Here is a 6,000-nt window from a genome sequence, read left to right as displayed (position 1 = left end):
GTGGCCCCAGGCATCCTGTAAAGGGGAATATCCAGGCCTATTTCTCTCTCCTGGGAGCAGAGTTTACTGTCACCTCTGGGCGTGTTTTGTTCTAGGACACAGCGAGCTCCCTGCGCTCGGGGGTTCAGCCTGCTCCGGCTCAACCCCGAGCCCCGCACAGCGCCTGGCACCGTCCGTGGGATGAATTAATGAATGAATGAGTGAGTGAGTGAATGAATGAACGAACGAACGGTCCGATGGACAGACAGTTCTCGAAGGCCTGGAGACAGCGCGCGATGACCAGCCGACCATCACGCAGCGCAGCCTCACTTCCACCGCCTGGGGCGCTCGGCCGCCCGCCTTTCCTCCCAGGCTGCTCAGCGCAGGCAGCGTCCTGAGTGATTGGCTGCGCCGCCCCACGTGACTCTAAGCCGGCGGCGGCGGTTGCCCGGGTGACGGCGGGAGAGGTATCCGCGGAGCAGCTGGTAAGCATGTCCTTCGACGCCGCGGGGGCCACCGGGAGCCCGCGGTCCCCTGGCGGGGAGGAGCCGTGGTGCGGCCGGAGAGCTGCTGACCCCTCGCCCCCAGGAAAACCCCGATGCCCGCGCCTCTCGCCTGCGCCCTCGGCCCGAGGCGGCCGCCGGGAATTCCAAGGACCGGGCCCCTGCTTGCCGCAAGTAGTCCCTGATCTTTGCTACCGTGGCCAAACTTGGAGCGGGTCCCGCAACTTGGAGGGCGGCCGTGCGGGTGGCCAGGGCTTTAGGTTCCTGCCACCTCCGTAGTAATGTTCATCAGCTGGCTCCCCTCCTCAGGCGCCCAGGTTAAGCCCAGACTTCATCTAATCTAAGCGGACGCGATGCTTGTGTGCAGATTAGTTTTCCGTACAAATGCCATAGCCTCCCCCGGATCCGGCCAGTTTGTAGGCCCTACATTTCTCTCATAGAAATTCAGAAGCCGCTATTACAAACCCCACCCGTGACTGGAATTTCTCCTACTTTTGCATAAAGTAAAACCCTGGTTCTCAAACTTGAGTGTGTGTGGAAGGCATCCAAGAAGCTCGTTTAAAAGGCAGATTCTGGCCTTCCTGCCTTGCAGCTCATCAGTAAGAGCAGGCTCGGGGCAGGAATTTTCATTTGCAAAAGCACCCCAGGCTTAGAATCCCTAAAGAGCATGTTGTGTGGGGAATAACCTGAGTTCAGTATCAGCAGGGCGAGCTGGAGGGAGCAGGGAGAGGGATGAGATGAAGGCTGGAGAGATGGGTGGGCTTTAGACATGAACTAACTTTCTTTTCCCACCTTATGTGCCTGTCAGGTCTGGAGGACGTGTCCTGTTGCTGCTTTTGGATCTCCAGCTTTTTTGTTCACATCCCCCTTTCCCTCTGAAGTTCATGCTGTGCTCTGTGACACTTGCCATCCCTCCTTAAGGCAGTCATTTCCAGGGCAAGTTGCCAAGTTTCCTTTTCCACTTTTTCTACTTCCTTTTTGGAGATTTCAGCTTCCTGGCTTCTCCACTTTCCTCATCCTCCTCAGCTATGGGCATCTTTTCCCTCCATCCTCATCCACTTGCTCCTGTGGTTGTGAGCTTTTTATTACTATGTCACCTCCAAAATCTTGACTGCCATCGTGCCCCCCCCTCTGACCACACCTTGTGTCTTCCAAGCTTCCGTTTGCCTTACTGTGCCCACTTTGCAGAGCATTCACCCATCACCCTTTCACTGTCTAAGCTCCATTACTGGCCTCCCTTGTCCCCATTCATAACCCAGCTTAGCTTCGGTGCCCACTCACTGTTAATCTTGTTTTCCTTCTTTCTGTTGGAAAGTTAGCTTCACCTTTGAAAGTGCCGGGAGCCAGTCCTTAGGCTGGGACCATTTATTTTTTTTTTTTATTTTTATTTTTTTGTCTTGCTAGTATTGGATTTTATTTTTTTTTATTTATTTATTTTTTTTATTGTTGGCTGTTCAAAACATTACATAGTTCTTGATATATCATATTTCACAATTTGATTCAAGTGGGTTATGAGCTCCCATTTTTACCCCATATACAGATTGCAGAATCACATCAGTTACACATCCATTGATTTACATATTGCCATACTAGTGTCTGTTGTATTCTGCTGTCTTTCCTATCCTCTACTATCCCCCCTCCCCTCCCCTCTTCTCTCTCTGCCCCCTTTACTGACATTCGTTTGTCCCCCTTGTATTATTTTTCCCCTTCCCCTCACTTCCTCTTGTATGTACTTTTGTATACCTCTGAGGGTCTCCTTCCATTTCCATGCATTTTCCCTTCTCTCTCCCTTTCCCTCCCACCTCTCATCCCTGTTTAATGTTAATCTTCTTCTCATGCTCTTCGACCCTACTCTGTTCTTAGCTACTCTCCTTATATCAAAGAAGACATTTGACATTTGTTTTTTAGGGATTGGCTAGCTTCACTTAGCATAATCTGCTCTAATGCCATCCATTTCCCTGTAAATTCTATGATTTTGTCATTTTTTAATGCAGAGTAATACTCCATTGTGTATAAATGCCACATTTTTTTTATCCATTCATCCATTGAAGGGCATCTAGGTTGGTTCCACAGTCTAGCTATTGTGAATTGTGCTGCTATGAACATCGATGTAGCAGTGTCCCTGTAGCATGCTCTTTTTAGGTCTTTAGGGAATAGACCGAGAAGGGGAATAGCTGGGTCAAATGGTGGCTCCATTCCCAGCTTTCCAAGAAATCTCCATACTGCTTTCCAAATTGGCTGCACCAATTTGCAGTCCCACCAGCAATGTACAAGTGTACCCTTTTCCCCACATCCTCGCCAGCACTTGTTGTTGTTTGACTTCATAATGGCTGCCAATCTAACTGGAGTGAGATGGTACCTTAGGGTGGTTTTGATTTGCATTTCTCTGACTGCTAGAGATGGTGAGCATTTTTTCATGTACTTGTTGATTGACTGTATGTCCTCCTCTGAGAAGTGTCTGTTCAGGTCCTTGGCCCATTTGTTGATTGGGTTGTTTGTTCTCTTATTGTCTAATTTTTTGAGCTCTTTGTATACTCTGGATATTAGGGCTCTATCTGAAGTGTGAGGAGTAAAGATTTGTTCCCAGGTTGTAGGCTCTCTATTTACCTCTCTTATTGTATCTTTTGCTGAGAAAAAACTTTTTAGTTTGAGTAAGTCCCATTTGTTGATTCTAGTTATTAACTTTTGTGCTATGGGTGTCCTATTGAGGAATTTGGAGCCCGACCCCACCGACTGTAGATCGTAGCCAACTTTTTCTTCTATCAGGCTGGGACCATTTAGATTGGAGTCCACGCGTCTTCAGTGGACTCCACGATAGAAAGCCTGCCTTGCTGCCATAGTCACCTCCCTTCTCTCCAGACTGCCAGCATACTTCCTCTCAGCCAGTTATCTTATTTCTTGTTCTACTTCTCTTCACTGACTGTGTTCCTTTCTTTGCTCACACCCATATTTTCCCCACGCTTGTCTCCAGCTCCAGACACAGATATCCACCAAATTTTTAGCACCTCCACTTGATTATTATTATTATTATTATTATTTTTTTTTTTATGTTTTGGTACAAGGGTTTGAACCACTGAGCCACATCCCCAGCCCTTTTAATTTTTTGAGACAGAGTCTTGCTAAGTGGTTTCAGGGCCTTGCTAAGTTGCTGAGGCTGTCTTTGAACTCATAGTCCTCCTGCCTTAGCCCCCTGAGCCTCTGGGATTACAGGTATGTGCCACCGCGCCCAGCTTCCACTTGATTTTTTTTTTTTTTTTTTTTTTTTGTGGTGCTAGGGATTGAACCCAGGGCCTTGTGTATGCGAGGGAAGCATTCTACCAATTGAGTTATATCCCCAGCCCCCACTTGATTTGTAAATAGTCCTCTTAGACATATAGCCACACACATTGCTTGATTTCATCTCTGATCAGGGGGCTCTGTCCCTCTCCAAATTTTTTTGTCTCAGCAAATTTCATACCATTCATCAGCTGCTCAGACCAAGCTGCCAGTCTTCACTTCCCCTATCATCATGCACACAGTCCCCAGCAGGTGAGCACTTCTGCCTTTAACATCTGGAGTCAGAACATGGCTCCTGGTTTCTATTACTCAGGAAGCCTACACTAGTCTATGGTGTGCATCTTGGGATAGCATCCTCCAGTCCTCCATTTTCGGTCCCTGCAGTCTCTTCCCTGAACATCAGACATCAGGTTGGTCACAAAATGGAAATGCTGTTTCATCAGTCTTCCTCGTTGCTCCCTCTGGGCATTCGATTGCCTCAGACTAATGGTCAAGCTGCTTACTGACCCCGTTAGGCCCACCTTCCCTGGCCCCTGGCTCCTTACTGCTTTCCACTGTCTATCTTGCTCATCTCCTCTTGCTATACCCCAGCACCGAAGCACTCCAGAGCCCTTCTGCCCAAGGTCTGTGTAGAGTCCTTCTTTTCAGTACTTAGTCTTTATTTTTTGGGGGGTGGGTACCAGGGATTGAACCCAGAGGTGTTTTATCACTGAGGTACATCCCTAGCCCTTTTTTTTTTTTTTTTTTTTTAAGACAAATCTCGCTAAGTTACTGAGGGCCTCACTAAGTTGCTGAGGTTGGCCTTAAACTTGTGATCCTCTTGCCTCAGTCTCCTGAGTTGCTGGGATTTACAAGCACCACTGCCCCTGGCAGGGCTTAGTCTTTACTCAAATGTTATGGGCCCAGTGAGGCCTCTCTGACTACCCCATCTAAAATAATCTCATTTCTGTCTCCTCTAGGCTCTGCTTATCTTGTTTTCTTCAGACCTAAAGTTATTTCTGCTCCTTCGTGAGTGTTCTTGAACACCTACAATGTGCCCGGCACTGGTCTGGGCACTGGGGATGCCAGGGAAGCCTGTGTTCTCAGGATCCATGGCCTGGTGCAGGGAAAGAGCAGACAGTGAGCAGGTGCATCACTGAGAAGATGTGAAAGTCAGAGCAGAGGCCAGGAGAGGACCACTTAGAGGGTGGCCAACAGGTGTCTCAGGGGAGATGTTTAAGCAGGCACTTGAATGAACTGTGGATATCTGCAGCCAGGGTAGTGAAGTCGAGGAAATAGCTCATGCAGAGCATGTGCTTTGGGTGTCCAGTGGCTGTCTGTGTCCACTGGAACTGCAGGGTGGCCAGTGTGGCTCAAGTCTGTTCAACAAAAGGGAGACTATAAGAGGCCAGGCTGTTAAATGCTTAGAGAACTGGGCCTAGGGAGTCTGGCTTCATCTGTAGGGTCCTGAGCAGGAGGGGAAGTCCCTGTTCCTGGTGCAGAGATTGGAGTAAAGTGAAGAGAGGAGGTGGAGAGATGAAGTCCCCAAGACAGTGATAGTGAGATAGAGCAAGTGGGGGACAGCTACTGAATTTAACCTCCCTGTGTTTAGATAATTCTGGCCAAATGTACTGGCAGAAAAGGGTCAAGTTCAGGTTCATACATCCTTAGAACTGGAAGAGATCTCATAATTTCTGTTTTGTAAATGAAAAAAGGCTCTAAGTTTCAGTGATTTGCCAGTGAATGGCACAGTTAGTATTGGGACCCCACCTTCTTTAATTCCTTAGGGTGGTGGCACCCAGTTGGGGTAAGTGGTGGGCCACAGGCAGGCTGCTTGCGTGGCTTAGAGAGGGAGGGCAGACAGTGCTCTCGACCTCACTATTGTGCTTCCTTCTGCTGCTGTGATGAATTCTCATGAACTCAGTGGCTTGAAGCAGAGCCAGTTTATTTTCTTACAGTTCTGGAGATCAGAAGTCTGAAATGGTCCTCACTGGCTAATCAAGGTGTTGGTGGGGCTGTTCCTTTGTGGAGCTGTGGGGGAGAATCCATTCCTGCCTTTTCCTGCTTCCGGAGGCTGTCCTGCTTCCTTGTTCCTTGTGCTTCCTCCATCTCCAAAGCCCACAGTGGCCAGTTGTGTCTTTCTCCATCTCATCACTCTGACACTCGCCCCCCTGCCTCCCTCTTGCTCTTGACGCCCTCAGTGATCCTCTTGGGGCTGCCTGATGATCCAGGTCAGTCCCTGTCATTGAAGGTCCGTTGATTA

At 48.7% G+C, this 6,000-nt stretch overlaps 1 protein-coding gene across 2 annotated transcripts in view; it reads left to right on the top strand.

The window, feature by feature from the left end:
• The first annotated feature begins 415 nt into the window (after positions 1–415).
• Positions 416–6,000, top strand: part of Armc9 (armadillo repeat containing 9) — a 133,360-nt gene continuing 127,775 nt past the window's right edge. For both annotated transcript variants that reach the window (XM_027942001.2, XM_071619549.1), the window contains exon 1: positions 416–464. The gene's annotated coding sequence lies outside the window, so the exon portion shown is untranslated. The remainder of the gene's footprint in view (positions 465–6,000) is intronic.

Source organism: Marmota flaviventris, chromosome 11 (genome assembly GCF_047511675.1).
Source record: "Marmota flaviventris isolate mMarFla1 chromosome 11, mMarFla1.hap1, whole genome shotgun sequence".
In the NCBI taxonomy this organism is placed as follows: domain Eukaryota; kingdom Metazoa; phylum Chordata; class Mammalia; order Rodentia; family Sciuridae; genus Marmota; species Marmota flaviventris.
Note: the sequence above shows the minus strand (reverse complement) of the source record. Positions and strands in the feature narration are given on the sequence as shown.